Source organism: Triticum urartu, chromosome 7A (assembly GCF_056163025.1).
Source record: "Triticum urartu cultivar PI428250 chromosome 7A, HENAU_Tu73, whole genome shotgun sequence".
Lineage (NCBI taxonomy): Eukaryota > Viridiplantae > Streptophyta > Magnoliopsida > Poales > Poaceae > Triticum > Triticum urartu.
The window spans coordinates 400,805,614-400,827,738 of record NC_141879.1 but is presented as its reverse complement, the minus strand read 5'-3'; positions in this window follow the sequence as shown (position 1 = coordinate 400,827,738).

Sequence of the window (22,125 nt, the reverse complement as noted above, 5' to 3'; positions counted from 1 at the left end):
ATTCTCAAAATTTGAGAAAACTCAAATATGAAAATAACGAAATCCCCAACTCTCTTCGTGGGTCATTGAGTTGCGTAGAATTTCTAGGATCAACCAAAATGCAAAATAAAATATGATATGCAATGATGATCTAATGTATAACATTCCAAATTGAAAATTTAGGATGTTACATGAAGAGAGAAGAACCCATGGAGATCAACAAGGAGGAGGGGGTCAAGAAGTCCATGGAGGACCAAGTTCCGGCAACAGAAGACATCCTTCAACTTGATCACAGTCTTCTTACCCCAACTGAGATCGAAGCTTTCAAGATGATTGAGTTAGCTCGAATACAAAATAAGTATCTCACACGGAAAATATTGTGTTGAAGGAGCATATCATTGCACTCAAAGGCATTATCCGCAAGTTAGAAGACCTCCTACGCTCGATGTGTGACTATCCATCATCAACAACTCCACCTTCTTCACCAACAAAGAAGAACTGAGCATCGGGTATGGGCACTCCCCTTGGCAACTGCCAAGCTTGGGGGAGTGCCCCGGTATCGTATCACCATCACTTTTATCTTTACTGTTTTTCTTAGTTAGATCCTTTTGGTAATATCTTGATATAGTAGAATAAAAGTTCTTAGTATGATCTAGTTGTGAGTTTTGCTTTATGATCCTTCTATGTAATCGAGTCCGTGAGCTATATATAATAAAGATTAGTGTTGAGTCAAGGGCTTGATTATTTTGCCATGATCCTAAGTGAATAAAAGAAAAGAGAAATAAATAAAAAAGGGAAACAAAGAGATCATAAGGATCTTATGGAGAGTAATGAGCTCACATAGAAAGAGTATGATGAATAAAAGTTGTTGAGAGTTGACAAACATAGTTTTGGTCATCGTTGCAATTAATAGGAAGTAATAAAGAAAGAGAAGTCTTCACATATAAATATACTATCTTGGACATCTTTTATGATTGTGAGCACTCATTAAAATATGACATGCTAAAGAGTTGGCGTTGGACAAGGAAGACAACGTAATGGAGTATGTTTTCTTACATCTAAGATAAATTATATTGTCATGGATCATCCAACATGGTTGATCTTGCCTTTCCCTCTCATGCTAGCCAAATTCATCGCACCAAGTAGAGATACTACTTGTGCTTCCAAATACCCTTAAACCAGTTCTGCCAAGAGAGTCCACCATACCTACCTATGGATTGAGTAAGATCCTCCAAGAAAGTTGTCATCGGTGCAAGCAATAAAAATTGCTCTCTAAATATGTATGACTTATTAGTGTGGGAGAAAATAAGCTTTATATGATCGTGTGATATGGAAGAAATAAAAGCGACAGACTGCATAATAAAGGTCCATATCACAAGTGGCAATATAAAGTGACGTTCTTTCGCATTAAGATTTTGTGCATCCAACCATAAAAGCGCATGACAACCTCTGCTTCCCTCTGCGAAGGGCCTATCTTTTACTTTTATCTCCTACCTTGCATAAGAGTCATGGTGATCTTCATCCTTCCTTTTTACATTTTATCATTTGGCAAGCACAGCATGTTGGAAACATCCTGGTATATATGGATAATTGGATGTGAGTTTTCATGAACTATTATTGTTGACATTACCCTTGAGGTAAAACGTTGGGAGGCAAAACTATAAGCCCCTATCTTTCTCTGTGTCCGATAAAAACTCCATACCCATAAGTATTGCATGAGTGTCAGCAATTGTGAAAGACTATATGATAGTTGAGTATGTGGACTTGCTGAAAAGCTCTTATATATTGACTCTTTCCTATGTTATGATAAATTGCAATTGCTCCAATGACCGAGATTATAGTTTGTTAGTTTTCAATGAAGTTTACGATTCATACTTGAAATTGTGATTGAATTATCACTCTAGCATAAGAAATCATATGACAAGAATTATGTAAGTTGCTGTTCTAAGAATGATCATGATGCCCTCATGTCTATATTTTACATTTATCGACACCTCTATCTCTAAACATGTGGACATATTTTTCGATTTCGGCTTTCGCTTGAGGACAAGCGAGGTCTAAGCTTAGGGGAGTTGATACGTCCATTTTGCATCATGCTTTTATATTGATATATATTGCATTATGGGCTATTATATTATGTCACAATACTTATGCCTATTTTCTCTTATTTTACAAGGTTTACATAAAGAGGGAGAATGCCTGCAGCTGGGATTCTGGGCTGGAAAAGGAGCAAATATTAGAGACCTATTCTGCATAGCTCCAAAAGTCCTGAAACTTCACGGAAGACGTTTTCCGAATATATAAAAAATACTGAGCACTAGAAGTTCACCAGGGGGGCCACACCCTGCCCACGAGGGTGGGGGGCGCGCCCTACCCCCTGGGCGCGCCCCCTACCTCGTGGGCCCCCTGGTGGCCCCCCGATGGCCATCTTCTCCTATATGGAGTCTTTCGATGAGGAAAAAATCATAAGCCATCTTCTCGGACGAAACTCCGCCGCCACGAGGCAGAACCTTGGCAGAACCAATCTAGGGCTCTGGCGGAGCTGTTCTGCCGGGGAAAGTTCCCTCCGGGAGGGGGAAATCATCGCCATCGTCATCACCAACGCTCCTCTCATCGGGAGAGGGCAATCTCCATCAACATCTTCACCAGCACCATCTCCTCTCAAAACCCTAGTTCATCTCTTGTATCCAATTCTTGTCTCCAAGTCCGGGATTGGTACTAGTAGGTTGCTAGTAGTGTTAATTACTCCTTGTAGTTGATGCTAGTTGGTTTATTTGGTGGAAGATCATATGTTCAGATCCTATATGCATATTAATACCCCTCTGATTATGAACACGAATATGCTTTGTGAGTAGTTACATTTGTTCCTGAGGACATGGAGGAAACTTGCTATTAGTAGTCATGTGATTTGGTCTTCGTTCGATATTTTGATGAGATGTATGTTGTCATCCCTCTAGTGGTGTCATGTGAACGTCGACTACATGAAACTTCGCCATTGTTTGGGCCTAGAGGAAGGCATTGGGGAGTAATAAGTAGATGATGGGTTGCTAGAGTGGCAGAAGCTTAAACCCTAGTTTATGTGTTGCTTCGTAAGGGGCTGATTTGGAACCATATGTTTCATGCTATGGTTAGGTTTACCTTAATACTTTTGTTGTAGTTGTGGATGCTTGCAATAGAGGTTAATCATAAGTGGGATGCTTGTCCAAGTAAGGACAATACCCAAGCACCGGTCCACACATATATCAAAGTATCAAAGTATCGAAGGTGAATCTTATGAACGTGATGAAAACTAGCTTGACGATATTCCCATGTGTCCCCGGGAGCGCTTTTCTCTATATAAGAGTTTGTCCAGGCTTGTCCTTTGCTACAAAAAGGATTGGGCCACCTTGCTGCAGGGGCTGAGCAAAGCGGTAACATAGCCAAACAACGGTTTGCTAGGACAAGGTGGGTTAGAGGCTTGGTTCAACAATATGGGAGGCAAGATAAGCAAGTGGTAGGTATCGCAGCATAGGCATAGCAAAAGAGCAAGCAACTAGCAAGCAAAGATAGAAGTAATTTCAAGGGTATGATCATCTTGCCTGAAATCCCGCAAGGAAGAAGAACGAGTCCATGAAGAAGACAAACGGGCGTAGTCGAACGGATCCTCACAAACGTGACGTTACTGGAACCAACCCGAAGAAGCAAACACCGGAAAGAAGCACACAACATAGTAAACAACCAACACAAGAACATGGTATGATATGCGAGATGCAGTATGCGATGCATATGCATGATTTGACAAGGAATGATTGAACCTGGCCTCAACTTGGAAATCCAAGTGTGCCACTGGAAAGGTGAGATGAAATCGCTTGAAAACGATATAAAGATCACCGGAATCAGAGTTATGGTTTGGAAATGGCGAGCAAATCAAATATGGCCACGTTATGCGATTTACAGCAAGTAGCCAACTAAATGCAACAAGACAAACATGCTACAGCACTCAAACATGGAAACAAAATACATGGCAGGGATCCATTCATGATGCTTAACAAAAGAGGAACACTGATCTACGGCCAATTCATCCATTAAAAGATTCAAACAAGCATGGCAAAAGTGCATTTGGTAAACAGATTTCACACTTGGTGAAATTAACACTTGTCTGGAATCTCAGATCAGGTAGCACACTTTGGAGCATGAAAACTATATACTACAGGACGTGAACATGGCAAAGTAAAGGATCGCATGGAGCTACTCAAAGAGCTTAACAAAAGTAGAGCTCGATTGACTCAATCTAGGGTGCTCCATAAATGCAAACAAAGACATGGATGGATAGAGCACTACAAGATTAACAAAAAATCCTTACTGATCATCCTCAAAAGAGGCACGGATCAGTAGGAAACAACATGAACATATGGCATAACGAGATAAACAGTCCAAGGACTTGGTGGAAATGCTAAGTCCCTGAAATCAACATTAACGAATGCACCACTTTGCAAGCTTGTGCTAGTCACCACACACATCACAAAAATACATGGGTTGCACCTCTGGAAAGATGGCAAAGCATATAACAAAACACATGTAGAGCTCAGGAACATATCATGCCCACAATAATCATGGCAAAAATGAAAAATAGCTAATTGGAGCAGCAGATCTGACAATTATCTCAAATAGCACTCTCCCAACAGCATTCCAGGCATCAAGATGAGCTCAAATGAAAATGATGCAATGAGATGAAATGATGTTCTCTCTGGGACGAACATTTTGATATGCTATATGCCCGAAACGGATCTACGGATGCAAAGTTACGATGCGATGAACATGGGCGTATGAAACATGGGAAACTCGGGGGCTTAGTAGAAATTGGACCTCCAGATCTAAGGTTCTTGGCACGGATTTCGATGCAGCACGGATCTCGCCGGAGAGACTCGCCGGAGAGCGGCCGGAGATGAGGAGGAGGTCGAGGGAGGCCGGGGAAGGAGAGGTCCAGTGAGGTCGGGGCACCGGAGTCCGGCGGGATCGGCAACCCGTGACGGATGCGGCGTGTCGGGGCGGCGCCGGAGCCACGGGACGGCGGGCGGCCCGGCGAGGTCGCCGGCCGGCGCGAGATGAAGACGACGACTAGGACCCGGCGACTTCGAGGTGGGCGACCGCGGGCGGGCGGTGCCCGTGCAGCGGCGGCGGCGGGATGGGCCGCGGGGGCCCGGATCGGGCTCCGAGGGCCGGCGGGCGCGGGGCGGAGTGGGGCGACAGGTGGCGCGCGCGGAGTGGCGGGGAGCGGTGGCGGGGCGACGTGGAAGCTCCGGATATCCGGGTGAGGTGGCGGAGGCGGCGGACATTGTCCGGTGCGGTGGGGGTTTTCGTCCGGCGGCGCGAGGGGAAGAAGCTAGGGTTTGTACCGCGAATATTTCGGAGGGGATCACATATATATAGGTAGAGGGAGCTAGGAGAGTCCAAATGAGGTACGGTTTTCGGCCACGCGATCGTGATCGAACGACCGAGATGATGGAGGAGGTTTAGGTGGGTTTTGGTCCAAAATGGAGGGGTGTTGGGCTGCAACACACACGAGGCCTTTTCGGTCCCTCGGTTAACCGTTGGAGCATCAAGCGAAGTCCAAATGGTACGAAACTTGACAGGCGGTCTACCGGTAGTAAACCAAGGCCGCTTGGCAAGTCTCGGTCCAATCCAGGAATGTATAATCCCCACACACGAGAAGAAGGTAGAAATGACCACCGGAGGAGAACAGAGCGCCGGAATGCAAAACAGACAACGGGGAAAATGCTCGAATGCATGAGACGAACATGTATGCAAATGAAATGCACATGATGACATGATATGCAATGCATGACACGCAAGCAATGACAAGGCAACAACAGCGAATAACTGGACAACACCTGGCACATCGGTCTCGGGGCTTATTTGGAACACTCCACCACTACGAGAGGATCTCGTCCCGAGATCTACAATGGCACCGGAGGAACAGTGGAAGAGAAAAAGGAGAGGTAAAAACTAAGTTGCTCCTTTGACAAACGAGTGAAAACCAAGAACCTTGAAGAGGTTAAGCCATATCGAGAAAAGAATACAATGGAGATAAATGTAGTTGAAAGCACTCCGGTAGGGAAGCGGAATAAGAAATTAGAAATTCGGACAGCACTTCGGATGAAAAGAGATGAAAGACTTGATAAAATGAAAGAGCTTGAGCAAAGGTTCACAACACTCTGGTTAAGAGGATAAGCATGATAAGGACAAGAAGAAGGTTTGAAGAGAGCAGCAACACAATTCCTCCGGGAGAGAGTAATAGAAGATAGATGATTAAAATAAAGAATGGAGAAGAAAATGCCAACTTCTGTCACAAAGAGTTTGAAAAGGCATCTTTAGGAGAAGGGTCGAACGGAGTTGTTGGAAAACCAACAACGAAAAGAATACATTTGATATGGTCTTATGGAATACATCTCAAATTGTGAGGTGACAGCCTGCCCCTCACGGAAAAAAGAATTGGATTGGTATGAACAAGGAGACGAGAAAATATTTCACCGGGAGGATAAGTGAAGAACTTGGATCATTTATAAGCACCATAAATAGCAACAATCCTTAGGGAAAGTTTTAGGTGAAATATAACCCAAGATAGCTCCAATGACGAGATTGATGGATTTAAAATATCCCAATCTTGACAACATGTGAATCATGAACTCAAATTATCAAGAATGACATAATACCACCTCCAATGATACGGTAGACAGAAATGCACTCCGGATTACAATATGAAGAAAGCTTGAGTTCCTCTGAACAGAATCTTGATGAACACTTCGAGAAGAAATTAAATCCTTGATGAACCATCATGTAGAACCTTCATGAAGAACTCCGGTAAACAAAAGATAACGAAAAGAGAGAGAAGTCGAAAACACAAGGTGAAACCTTGTAAAGATTTTTGATAGGTCTCCGTGATTACATAATTGCGAGAGCTTGGAACTCCGGAAAAGAAAGATGAGCACTTGAAACCAAGAATAAGTATGATGAACCACTCCGGAAAACAGGAATTGAATAAACTCGATGAAACAAGAATAAGAATTACATTATGCGTATCCTTCACCAATTTAAAATTGATGACAAGCCATGGAATTGGCATACTACTTATTCCCGTTGGAAGGATTTAGAGACATATGGCGCAAACTTGAGAAAGTCTTCAACGATCCACCGGTAGAATTTGAAAAGCACGAATGCATAGATATGATACACGAAGGAAGAAAAACTCTTGAACGAACCACCGTAAGAATTGAAAAAGAATGATTACAACATGAAGAAACACCGGGAAGAATTAGCAATTAAACGAAGATGCTTGAGAGAATTTAGATCCATGAGAACGAAGAGATTATGAGCTGATTAGAGAATCCTTGATTTAGACACCAGTATGATTTAGAGTATGAAAGCTGAAAGATGGAATGAATAAATCTTAGATGATGGGCTCCGGATAATTAAACTAAACAGAATCTTGAATTGCTCCAGGTAGGTGAAAAGAATTCTCACGATCAAAACAATTACGAGAGGATGGCAACAAGCTAGAATCACGAATCTTGAAGAGAATGGAGCAAGGTTGAAAGAAGAATCTTCTTCGGTCATCCAAACTGAGAATGACGACGAGAAATACCATCATGACTTATTTAGGCACTCCGGAAGAATCAAAACGAAGAGGTTGAGCCAACGATGAAAAGAATTTGAAAGAACTTGGAGAAAAACATATGACAGATGATGAATCATTCTTACGTCAAATTTGAAATGAATTTAGGATAGCTCCGGGAAAATAAGAAGAGTCAGGTAAGATCCTGGGAGAAGACCTGTGGGTTAGGGCCCACTCAAAAGATACACCGTTGAAATGATTAAAGGAGAGATTGCACCGGTTGAATTAAAAGGCTTGAATGAGATAACATCCTCAAAATAGCTTGAACGGATTAAGAGTGGAAACACAAATCTTCTGAGATATCTTTAGCACTCCGGAACAAATGAATAGCGAGAGGTGAATGATAAAGAGGTGCACCGGTAAGAAAAGGTATTTGAAACGAGGAAAAAGGATATGATCCACAAAGCTTGACTTGAAACCACCGGAGAAGACAAGAACGAATAATGGTGAACTAGAAGAACACCTTCAAGGGAACCACTGGGTAAGAATAATGATAGAAAAGAATGGAGAGACTTCACATCAATAAGATGGATACTCGATTAAGAGATCTGAATCCTTGGAGAAAAACAAAGGGAGGGAGGGTGGGGAAAACAAAGACAATTTGGAATGGATGAAACGAACACCGTTGAGAAGAACTGATACTTGATCTTGCGGTTGTTGAAATGATCGAATCCACTTGAAGAGAAACACGCTGGTTGAAAAGGATTGACATGACAAACTCGATTATCATGAAGGATTAGTATTCACATGAGAACACCGCTTAGGAAAGGTATGGAATCAACATTTGACTTCGAAGCAACTCGAATACCACAACTCAAAACAAAAACAAAGGATTGGCTTGCAAAATAAGCCAGAACAAACATATGATAGAGATTTCGTCCGAAGTTTTCGTGGTGGGGCCTACACGGGCTCGATCGTACAGCACCATCATGTACAAGGCAGTGCACATGACATACGAAGCGTCCCCGAGTCGGCATAGCCAAGGACTCCTTAAGACACAATGAGACCACTGTAAAACCAACCGTGAATAGGCGGACCACTAGACGTCGAACCCCAATTTCATATCATATATCCGTCGGAAAGATATCCTAAGAGCTACTTGAATTCCCACTTATAAACTCCCGAAACTTTCCGGTTATGCAATCAGGTGTTGGGGATACAGGGGAAGCATAATATCTCACCCAAACTAGCAAATCCTACATCCAGCTGTATCCATCCTTCAACACATAACCAAGAAACCTTCGGAAATCGTCTACCTCAACCTTCGAAAAGCATCCGTTATACGAGTTATGGCAATACTCCCGAACTCCCGCCCCAGTACTGGGTGGCGTCAAGGTTATCTCACCAACAACTGCATAAAAGAGATTTTCGATGTCGGCGAAACTAATCTCAGGTATTCGAGAACTGCAACGATAAAATTGTGACGACAACACCTCGGAGCTCAACTCCCCGGGACACTGCCACAACCCCTAAATGACAGGAGGCACCAAGAACAATGTTCTCGTCACAAAACCATCGAAACGATTCCAAGATACCCGCGTGATCCTAAATTTTTTTTGTGAAATTTGAGAAGAGAAGAGTCAAAAATCTACGTCAGGATGCCTTACCAGAGCGATGAGGTGACTGGGGAGTAAAAAGAATTCCTAAACTCTCTGATATATAATTCCTAATTGACTCAAAACATTTTTCTAGACACAACTCGGCTGCTAAAAACAATCAAGCAATGGGGACTCCTAAGGTTGGGGAAGGCTCTGATACCAACTTGTAACGCCCTCGATGCGGCTATATCTCCCACGTGTCGAAGCACGACTTAGAGGCATAACCGCATTGAAAGCAATGTCGCAAGTGAGGTAATCTTCACACAACCCATGTAATACATAAGGGAAAGAGATACATAGTTGGCTTACAATCGCCACTTCACACAATTACATGAATAAAGCATTACATCAACCAGCTACAATCAAGGCCCGACTATGGAGCCAAAATAAAAGAAGACTACCCCAAAAGCTACACAGATCCCCGATCGTCCCGACTGGGCTCCACTACTGATCAACTGGAGAACGAAACAACACGAAGGACAAGATCTTCATCGAGCTCCTCCTTGAGCTTGGTTGCGTCACCTGCTCGGTAACATCGGCACCTGCAAACTGGTTTTGGAAGTATCTGTGAGTCACAAGGACTCAGCAATCTCACACCCTCGCGATCAAGACTATTTAAGCTTATAGGAAGGGTAACAGGTATGAGATGGAGCTGCAGCAAGCGACTAGCATATATGGTGGCTAACATACGCAAATGAGAGAGAGAACAGAAGGCAAAGCACGTTGGAGAAAGTATGATCAAGAAGTGATCCTAAAACAACCTACGTCAAGCATAACTCCAACACCGTGTTCACTTCCCAGACTCTGACGGAAAGAGACCATCACGGTTACACACGCGGTTGATGCTTTTTAATTGAGTTAAGGTTCAAGTTATCTACAAGCGGACATTAACAAATTCCCATCTTCCCATAACCGCGGGCACGGCTTTCGAAATTTCAAATCCCTGCAGGGGTGTCCCAACTTAGCCCATCACAAGCTCTCACGGTCAACGAAGGATATTCCTTCTAGCGGGAAGACCCGATCAGACTCGGAATCCCGGTTACAAGACATTTCGACAATGGTAAAACAAGACCAGCAAAGCCACCCAGATGTGCCGACAAATCCCGATAGCAGCTGCACATATCTCGTTCTCAGGGCACACTGGATGAGCAAGACGTCGGGTGGGCCAGCCCAGAGTTGCCCCTGGTAGCTCCGGACATCGCTCAATTTGGACCAACACTCAGAGGAGCACTGGCCCGGGGGTTTAATAAAGATGACCGTTGGGCAGGCCTACCCAAGGGAAATAAAAGGCTAGGTGGCGAATGGTAAAACCAACGTTGGGCCTTGCTGGAAGAGTTTTATTCAAAGCGAACTGTCAAGGGGTTCCCATTATACCCAACCGTGTGAGGAACGCAAAATCCGGGAACATAACACCAATATGACGGAAACTAGGGCAGCAAGAGTGAAACAAAACACCAGGCATAAGGCCGAGCCTTCCACCCTTTACCAAGTATATAGATGCATTAATTAAATAAGAGATATTGTGATATCCCAACAAATAAACATGTTCCAACAAGGAACAAACTTCAATCTTCACCTGCAACTAACAACGCTATAAGAGGGGCTGAGCAAAGCGGTAACATAGCCAAACAACGGTTTTCTAGGACAAGGTGGGTTAGAGGCTTGGTTCAACAATATGGGAGGCAGGATAAGCAAGTCGTAGGTATCACAGCATAGGCATAGCAAAAGAGCGAGCAACTAGCAAGCAAAGATAGAAGTGATTTCGAGGGTATGATCATCTTGCCTGAAATCCCGCAAGGAAGAAGAACGAGTCCATGAAGAAGACAAACGGGTGTAGTCGAACGGATCCTCACAAATGCGACGTTACTGGAACCAACCCGAAGAAGCAAACACCGGAAAGAAGCACACAACATAGTAAACAACCAACACAAGAACATGGTATGATATGCGAGATGCGGTATGCGATGCATATGCATGATTTGACAAGGAATGGTTGAACCTGGCCTCAACTTGGAAATCCAAGTGTGCCACCGTAAAGGTGAGATGAAATCACTTGAAAACGATATAAAGATCACCGGAATCGGAGTTATGGTTTGGAAATGGTGAGCAAATCAAATATGACCACGTTCTGCGATTTTTAGCAAGTAGCCAACTAAATGCAACAAGACAAACATGCTACAGCACTCAAACATGGCAACAAAATACATGGCAGGGATCCATTCATGATACTTAACAAAAGAGGAACACTGAGCTATGGCCAATTCATCCACTAACTGGTTCAAACAAGCATGGCAAAAGTGCATTTGGTAAACAGATTTCAGACTTAGTGAAATTAACACTTGTCTGGAATCTCAGATCAGGTAGCACACTTTGGAGCATGAAAACTATATACTACAGGACCTGAACATGGCAAAGTAAAGGATGGCATGGAGCTACTCAAAGAGCTTAACAAAAGCCCCTTAGTGACTTTGAGCCAAAAGGGATCAGAAAATAAAATTGCAAGCATGGGAACATGGCAAAAACATAATCAGATCACAGACTTAGTGAAAAACTGGAGCATGCAAAACAGATACCATGTAGGCATGTTTACGAGCTCGATGCACTCACTACAGAGTAAGGCATGACAAACTAACCATACACCCATCAAGAACGCACAAAATACAAGCTAGACATGGCAACAACAATAACATAGCATGCACGGGTCAACTACAACATCCTCGGCAAAATCGCTAACAAGTAGACAATCTTCCCTGATTCACAAATAGCAAAAGTAGAGCTCGATTGACTCAAGCTAGGGTGCTCCATAAATGCAAACAAAGACATGGATGGATAGAGCACTACAAGATTAACAAAACATCCTTACTGATCATCCTCAAAAGAGGCATGGATCACTAGGAAACAACATGAACATATGGCATAATGAGATAAACAGTCCAAGGACTTAGTGGAAATGCTAAGTCCCTGAAATCAGCATTAACGAATGCACCACTTTGCAAGCTTGTGCTAGTCACCGCACACATCACAAAAATACATGGGTTGCACCTCTGGAAAGATGGCAAAGCATATAAAAAAACACATGTAGAGCTCAGGAACATATCATGCCCACAATAATCATGGCAAAAATGACAAATAGCTAATTGGAGCAGCAGATCTGACAATTATCTCAAATAGCACTCTCCCAACAGCATTTCGGGCATCAAGATGAGCTCAAATGAAATCAGGTGTTGGGGATACAGGGGAAGCATAATATCTCACCCAAACTAGCAAATCCTACATCCAGCTGTATCCATCCTTCAACACATAACCAAGAAACCTTCGGAAATCGTCTATCTCAACCTTCGAAAAGCATCCGTTATACGAGTTATGGCAGTACTCCCGAACTCCCGTCCCAGTACTGGGTGGCGTCGAGGTTATCTCACGAACAACTGCATAAAAGAGATTTTCGATGTCGGCGAAACTAATGTCAGGTATTCGAGAACTGCAACGATAAAATTGTGACGACAACACCTCGGAGCTCAACTCCCCGGGACACTGCCACAACCCCTAAATGACAGGAGGCACCAAGAACAATGTTCTCGTCACAAAACCATCGAAACGATTCCAAGATACCCGCGTGATCCTAAAATTTTTTTAGTGAAATTTGAGAAGAGAAGAGTCAAAACTCTACGTCAGGATGCCTTACCAGAGCGATGAGGAGACTGGGGAGTAAAAGGAATTCCTAAACTTTCCGATATATAATTCCTAATTGACTCAAAACATTTTTCTAGACACAACTCGGCTGCTAAAAACGATCAAGCAATGGGGGCTCCTAAGGTCGGGGAAGGCTTTGATACCAACTTGTAACGCCCTCGATGCGGCTATATCTCCCACGTGTCGAAGCACGACTTAGAGGCATAACCGCATTGAAAGCAATGTCGCAAGTGAGGTAATCTTCACACAACCCATGTAATACATAAGGGAAAGAGATACATAGTTGGCTTACAATCGCCACTTCACACAATTACATGAATAAAGCATTTCATCAACTAGCTACAATCAAGGCCCGACTATGGAGCCAAAATAAAAGAAGACTACCCCAAAAGCTACACAGATCCCCGATCGTCCCGACTGGGCTCCACTACTGATCAACTGATGAGGACATCAATACCATTGTTACACCCACAGCCCCTACTGTTACATATACTGGACCAATTACTAGAGCTCGCGCACGCCAATTAAATTACCAGGTACTTTCGTTTCTTGGTAATGATTCTAATGTTCATGAGATTATGATGCTGCCTAAATTGGATACATTTGTTTTGCTTACAAATGAAGGGCCTAGCTTGGAGAAGGATGAACATTGGAGCAAGAACACGCATGGAGTTGATGGCATGCGCAAGGGGATCAAGAACGGAGTTACAAGTGATGATTTCGGGACTTTGAAACCGCCATAAGGAGTGCATGAAGCCGTGGACGAAATATACAAGATGCCACTTCATAATATTCGTCCATAGGCTATTCTAGGTGCTGCGTCACCTTATTAATGGGCCAGGCCCATGTAATTTCGAAATACTTAAGTATAGGCTATTTTTAGAGTCCGTATGTGTGGGGAAACAAGAGTTAGGGTTGGTTTCGGACCCCACCCTCAAGGGCCACGAAATTCCCCCCTCTTCCTCCATATATACAGCCCTTAGGGCGTCGTTTAGACTTTGGGTTTTGTTTAGATTAAAAGTTCGCCATAGCTGCAACTTCGTGTACTTCGTTTGTGTCCAACGACCAGACCAAGACGTCACAGAACCCCACCTTGATCAATAAAGCTTTCATATTATATTCGCAATATCCCGATTGCAATCTCAGTTTCTTGCTTGTTCTTTGTTTGCTCGCAGGAAACAGACCCTCATGGTTAGGTTGATCGTGCTCCGGCGTGGTCAATAACCCTCGGACGTTGGTTTAGCGATTGCTAAGGCGCGACGTCTCGCACGTTCGTAGTCGGATCGTCAAGGTCGACTCCCACAGAAAACGATAGCCACCATCTCATCAAAACATTGGGACACCTTAGCCTCTATCAAGTGGTATCAGATTTCCAGGTTGCTCGGTGAGATTTTTACAGTTTTTCGTAGATTAGATCGAGTCTGTTCTTCATACCTATAGTCCACGAAAAAAAAGCCACACAAAAAAAATTAGGGTTAGTTCATCATATCCGAACCAATCTGAGCCTTTGCATAATCTTTTTAGGGTTTTTGCTTTGTTGAATTTGCGGTTGCATCGTCGTGTCAAGTTGCTGGTCTTAGAGTCTAGTCTTTTAGAGTTTCGAGTTCTGGTCATAAGTTGTCACGCCGCCGCCGCACCATCATCATCACCCATCTACCACTTTTGCTTATCCGCCACCGCTCTGAATCCATATCCATATACCACTACCAATCCGTATCCATATACCACCACCAATCTCTATCCATATACCACCACCGCTACCATATACCACCACCGCTGCCATATACCACAACCATATATCCACCACCAATCTGAGTTCTTCTCATATTAGGTTTGTTCTTGAGATCAATCTAAATTTCGAGTAGTGTTTCCTTGCCTGCGTAGGTCTCAGAAAAAAAAAGTCTGGAGACCCCCGGGCAGTTTTTAGGCCAAAATTTTCACGGGCAAATTTTTTTTCCCTATCCTATTTTTAGGCTTTTCTGAGTCTTTTGAGCCACGTGCCATCATAGTGATTTTTTGTCGCACTTTTTCGTCGTCGCTACCCTGATTTCTGAAAAAAAAAGTGAAAAAAAAAATTTCGTGCCCATCCTATCAGTTTGACGAGGGAAGAGTTTTGAGACACTCGCCATTATAGTGATTTTTCGCAAAAAAAAGCGGAGCGCAAAAAAAGAGCGAAAAAAAAAGTTCCAGAGTGTGCTTTTCCCTTATTTACGTGCAGCGCCGTGATTTTGTTAGTGTTCTAGGCTCGCGTCTCTAGCACGGTCTAGCCTAGGACCAGCACAGTACCGTCGTTGAGCGTTTATTCAACTTTGCATCTCTGAATTGATTATTGCTGACCCTTTTTGCTACCATACTATAAGCCTTCCCAGCTCCACATACATCTACGTCGTGCGTTTGACTCTCCCTGGCAATCGCTCTATCCAAGCTTTTGAGAGTTTTTGACTACAACGGTTGCCGATCACCGCCTGCTGCTGGGTAAGAACTGGTAAGAATTTGAGATTTGCTTGACGGATTTGTGACACCCGCCACCACCACCACTTGTTAGTAGTCTGTAGGATCATATTCTTGTGTGTTTCTATTGCTGCTAACCATGCCAGGATCACAAGCCGACGAGACTGACTGGGAGAACTTGACGAACAAGGAGCTTCATGATACGTTTCAGCAAATGATGAATGGACAGGTGCAAGATGTGATAAACAGATTTGAAGAGGCCATGGAGAAGATAGATGGCATGGAGAAGACGTTTGAAACAAAGCTCGATAACAAGTTTGCTGAATTGCTTTCGCGTTTTCCACCACCACCACCGGCTGCTCCTGCCGCACCTCTGCAACAACAGCAACAACACCGACTACCTCCACGTCGGGAAACAGCCCTCCGCCGAGCGAGCCGTGTCCCTCTTCAGTCGGGCCAAACTGCTGGTGCTACTGTTGATACTTCTGTGGCTCCTACTGCTGATGTGGAGGAGGATGCTTATGTGGGAGATTATGAGGATGAGGTTGATCAAAATCAGAACTACGTGCCACCAACAGCACAGCAACCACCAGGTCGTCCACATGCAAATAATGGCAATGGTAGGGCTCACCCTCAGGTACGAGATCATGACCATCTCCCTAAACTAAAATTGAATATTCCACCATTTGAGGGTAGATATGTTCCTGATATATATCTTACTTGGGAGTTAGAAACTGAACAACGATTTACATGTTTACAATATCCCGAGGAAAGACGTGTTCCTGCTGCTGTTTGTGCTTTCACTAGTTTTGCATGTGTTTGGTGGTCTGAGCATTGTAGATTATATCCTATTCCGGCTACTTGGGCTGCTTTGAAAACTGCTATGCGTACTCGTTGGGTTCCACCATATTATCAACGTGAATTACTTCAAAAATTGCAGCGCTTAAGACAGCGAAAAAATTCTGTAGAAGAATATTATCAGGAATTACAAACTGGCATGATTAGATGTGGTATTGTTGAGGAGAATGAAGCTATGCTTGCACGTTTTATGGGTGGATTAAATAGAGAGATTCAGACGATTCTAGAGTATAAGGAGTATACTAATATCACTCGTTTATTCCATCTTGCTTGTAAAGCTGAACGTGAAGTGCAGGATCGACAGGCATTGGCGCGGACTAACTTTTCTGCAGGTCGACCTTCATCATGGACACCACGTGCATCATCTACTTCCACACGTTCTGCTACACCAGCGCCTCCGTCGGCTACCACCTCCAACCGTGATACAATAAAGCAGGCACAATCACCACTAGCTGCCAAGAGCACACCTTCCGGGCCTACAAAGAGCTCTTCTTCATCCATGGCATCAACAGGGCAAACACATGATATTATTTGTCGACGTTGCAAGGGTGGAGGTCATTATGCGAGAGAATGCCCATCTAAGCGTGTGATGATTGTTACTGAGGATGGTGGGTATGAGTCCGCTAGTGACTATGATGAGGAGACTTTGGCTCTTATTACACGTGACGAACACGGTGGAGACGATTCTGATCATGAGACGCAATACATGGCTCCTGAAGATGCTGACAGGTATGAATGTTTAGTTGCTCAACGTGTTTTGAGTGTGCAGGTTACACAAGCTGAGCAAAATCAGAGGCATAATTTGTTCCATACAAAGGGAGTTGTGAAGGAACGTTCTGTTCGCGTAATCATAGATGGAGGGAGCTGCAATAACTTGGCTAGCATGGAGATGGTGGAGAAGCTATCTCTCACCACAAGACCACATCCACATCCTTACTACATCCAATGGTTCAACAACAGCGGCAAGGTTAAGGTAACACGTACTGTTCGTGTGCATTTTAGTATCTCTACATATGCTGATTATGTTGATTGTGATGTGGTACCTATGCAAGCATGTTCCTTATTACTTGGTAGACCATGGCAATTTGATAAAAATTCTGTACACCATGGTAGAAACAATCAGTATACTCTTGTTCATAACGATAAAAATATTACTTTGCTTCCTATGACTCCTGATTCCATTTTGAAACATGATATTAATAGAGCTAATAAAGCAAAACAGGAGACAAATAAGAGTGAAAATCAGATTGTGGCAAAAGAATTTGAGCACCAAATGAAGCCTAATAATAAACCATCTACTGTTGTTTCTGAAATTAAATTGAAAAGTGCATGTTTACTTGCCACCAAATCTGATATTGATGAGCTAGATTTCAGCAAATCTGTTTGCTATGCTTTTGTGTGCAAAGAGGCATTATTTTCATTCGAGGACGTGCCTTCCTCTTTGCCCCCTGCTGTCACTAACATTTTGCAGGAGTTCGCTGACGTCTTTCCACAAGACGTGCCACCGGGATTACCACCTATTCGAGGGATTGAGCATCAAATTGACTTAATTCCCGGTGCTTCGCTACCCAACCGTGCACCATACCGTACCAATCTAGAGGAGACGAAGGAGATTATGCGTCAAGTACAAGAACTGCTCGACAAAGGTTATATACGCGAATCCCTTAGTCCTTGTGCTGTTCCTATCATTTTAGTGCCGAAAAAGGATGGTACGTCGCGTATGTGCGTTGATTGTAGAGGCATTAATAATATTACTATTCGTTATCGTCATCCTATTCCTAGGCTAGATGATATGCTTGATGAATTGAGTGGCTCTACAATATTCTCCAAAGTTGATTTGCGTAGTGGATACCATCAAATTCGTATGAAATTGGGTGATGAATGGAAAACAGCATTTAAAACTAAGTTTGGATTATATGAGTGGTTAGTCATGCCTTTTGGGTTAACTAATGCACCTAGTACTTTCATGAGGTTAATGAACGAAGTTTTACGTGCTTTCATTGGACGATTTGTGGTAGTTTACTTTGATGACATATTGATTTATAGCAAATCTTTGGAGGAACATTTGGAACATTTACGTGCTGTTTTTATTGCTCTACGTGATGCACGTTTGTTTGGAAACCTTGGAAAGTGCACCTTTTGCACCGACCGAGTATCTTTTCTTGGCTATGTTGTTACTCCACAGGGAATTGAAGTTGATAAAGCCAAGATTGAAGCTATTTATAGTTGGCCGCAGCCCAAAACGGTCACACAAGTGAGGAGTTTCCTTGGCCTCGCTGGTTTCTATAGGCGTTTTGTGAGAGATTTCAGCACCATTGCTGCACCTCTCAACGAGCTTACAAAGAAGGATGTGCCTTCTGTTTGGGGTACCGCACAGGAAGAAGCCTTCACGGTTTACTTGACACATGCTCCTTTACTCCAACTTCCTAATTTCAATAAGACTTTTGAGCTTGAATGTGATGCTAGTGGAATTGGATTAGGAGGTGTGTTATTACAAGATGGAAAACCTGTTGCATACTTTTCTGAAAAATTGAGTGGGCCTAGTCTGAATTATTCTACTTATGATAAAGAATTATATGCTCTTGTTCGGACCTTAGAAACATGGCAACATTATTTATGGCCCAAGGAATTTGTTATACATTCTGATCATGAATCTTTGAAACACATTAAAAGTCAAGAAAAACTGAACCGTAGACATGCTAAATGGGTTGAATTCATTGAGACTTTCCCTTATGTCATTAAACACAAGAAGGGTAAAGAAAATGTTATTGCTGATGCCTTGTCTCGTCGTTATACTATGCTTTCACAACATGACTTTAAAATATTTGGTTTGGAGACCATCAAAGATCAATATGTTCATGATGTTGAATTTAAAGATGTATTGCAGAATTGTAAGGAAGGGAGAACTTGGAACAAGTTCGTTCTTAACGATGGATTTGTGTTTCATGCTAACAAGCTATGCATTCCAGCTAGCTCCGTTCGTCTTTTGTTGTTGCAGGAGGCGCATGGAGGAGGATTAATGGGACACTTTGGCGTCAAGAAGACGGAGGATATACTTGCTACACATTTCTTTTGGCCAAAGATGAGACGGGATGTTGAGCGTTTTGTTGCTCGCTGCACTACATGTCAACGAGCTAAGTCACGACTCAATCCTCATGGTTTATATATGCCTTTGCCAGTACCTAGTGTTCCTTGGGAGGATATATCTATGGACTTTGTTTTAGGTTTACCTCGAACAAAGAAGAGGAGGGATAGCATATTTGTTGTCGTGGATAGGTTCTCGAAAATGACACACTTTATACCATGTCATAAAAGCGATGATGCTGTTAATGTTGCTGATTTGTTCTTTCGTGAAATTATTCGCTTACATGGTGTGCCAAATACTATTGTTTCAGATCGTGATACTAAATTTCTTAGCCACTTTTGGAGATGTTTATGGGCTAAGTTGGGGACTAAGCTGCTTTTTAGTACTACTTGTCACCCCCAAACTGATGGACAAACTGAAGTAGTCAATAGAACATTGTCTACTATGCTTAGGGCTGTTTTGAAGAATAACAAGAAAATGTGGGAAGAATGCTTGCCTCATATTGAATTTGCTTATAATCGCTCATTGCATTCTACTACTAAGATGTGCCCTTTTGAAATTGTGTATGGTTTCCTACCTCGTGCACCTATTGATTTGTTGCCTCTTCCATCTTCAGAGAAGGTTAATTTTGATGCTAAAGAACGTTCTGAATTGATTTTAAAAATGCATGAGTTAACTAAGGAAAACATTGAGCGTATGAATGCTAAATATAAACTTGCTGGAGAAAAGGTTTTCTAGGACAAGGTGGGTTAGAGGCTTGGTTCAACAATATGGGAGGCAGGATAAGCAAGTGGTAGGTATCGCAGCACAGGCATAGCAAAAGAGCGAGCAACTAGCAAGCAAAGATAGAAGTGATTTCGAGGGTATGATCATCTTGCCTGAAATCCCGCAAGGAAGAAGAACGAGTCCATGAAGAAGACAAACGGGTGTAGTCGAACGGATCCTCACAAACGCGATGTTACCGGAACCAACCCGAAGAAGCAAACACCGGAAAGAAGCACATAACATACTAAACAACCAACACAAGAACATGGTATGATATGCGAGATGCGGTATGCGATGCATATGCATGATTTGACAAGGAATGATTGAACCTGGCCTCAACTTGGAAATCCAAGTGTGACACTGTAAAGGTGAGATGAAATCGCTTGAAAACGATATAAAGATCACCGGAATCGGAGTTATGGTTTGGAAATGGCGAGCAAATCAAATATGACCACGTTCTGCGATTTACAGCAAGTAGCCAACTAAATGCAACAAGACAAACATGCTACAGCACTCAAACATGGCAACAAAATACATGGCAGGGATCCATTCATGATGCTTAACAAAAGATGAACACTAAGCTACGGCCAATTCATCCATTAACAGGTTCAAACAAGCATGGCAAAAGTGCATTTGGTAAACAGATTTCAGACTTGGTGAAATTAACACTTGTCTGGAATCTCAGATCAGGTAGCACACTTTGGAGCATGAAAACTATATAGTACAGGACCTGAACATGGCAAAGTAAAGGATCGCATGGAGCTACTCAAAGAGCTTAACAAAAGTCCCTTAGTGACCTTGAGCCAAAAGGGATCAGAAAATACAATTGCAAGCATGTGAACATGGCAAAAACATAATCAGATCACAGACTTAGTGAAAAACTGGAGCATGCAAAACAGATACCAAGTAGGCATGTTTACGAGCTCGATGCACTCACTACAGAGTAAGGCATGACAAACTAAGCATACACCCACCAAGAACGCACAAAATACAAGCTAGACATGGCAAGAACAATAACATAGCATGCACGGGTCAACTACAACATCCTCGGCAAAATCGCTAACAAGTAGACAATCTTCCCAGATTCACGAAATAGCAAAAGTAGAGCTCGATTGACTCAATCTAGGCTGCTCCATAAATGCAAACAAAGACATGGATGGATAGAGCACTACAAGATTAATAAAACATCCTTACTGATCATCCTCAAAAGAGGCACGGATCACTAGGAAACAACATGTACATATGGCATAATGAGATAAACAGTCCAAGGACTTGGTGGAAATGCTAAGTCCCTGAAATCAGCATTAACGAATGCACCACTTTGCAAGCTTGTGCTAGTCACCGCACACATCACAAAAATACATGGGTTGCACCTCTGGAAAGATGGGAAAGCATATAACAAAACACATGTAGAGCTCGGGAACATATCATGCCCACAATAATCATGGCAAAGATGACAAATAGCTAATTGGAGCAGCAGATCTGACAATTATCTCAAATAGCACTCTCCCAACAGCATTCCAGGCATCAAGATGAGCTCAAATGAAAATGATGCAATGAGATGAAATGATGTTCTCTCTGGGACGAACATTTTGATATGCTATATGCCCGAAACGGATCTACGGATGCAAAGTTACGATGCGATGAACATGGGCGTATGAAACATGGGAAACTCGGGGGCTTAGTAGAAATTGGACCTCCAGATCTAAGGTTCTTGGCACGGATTTCGATGCAGCACGGATCTCGCCGGAGAGACTCGCCGGAGAGCGGCCGGAGATGAGGAGGAGGTCGAGGGAGGCCGGGGAAGGAGAGGTCCGGTGAGGTCGGGGCACCGGAGTCCGGCGGGATCGGCAACCCGCGACGGATGCGGCGTGTCGGGGCGGCGCCGGAGCCACGGGACGGCGGGCGGCCCGGCGAGGTCGCCGGCCGGCGCAAGATGAAGGCGGCGGCGAGGACCCGGCGGCTTCGAGGCGGGCGACCGCGGGCGGGCAGCGCCCGTGCGGCGGCGGCGGCGGGATGGGCCGCGGGGGCCCGGATCGGGCTCCGCG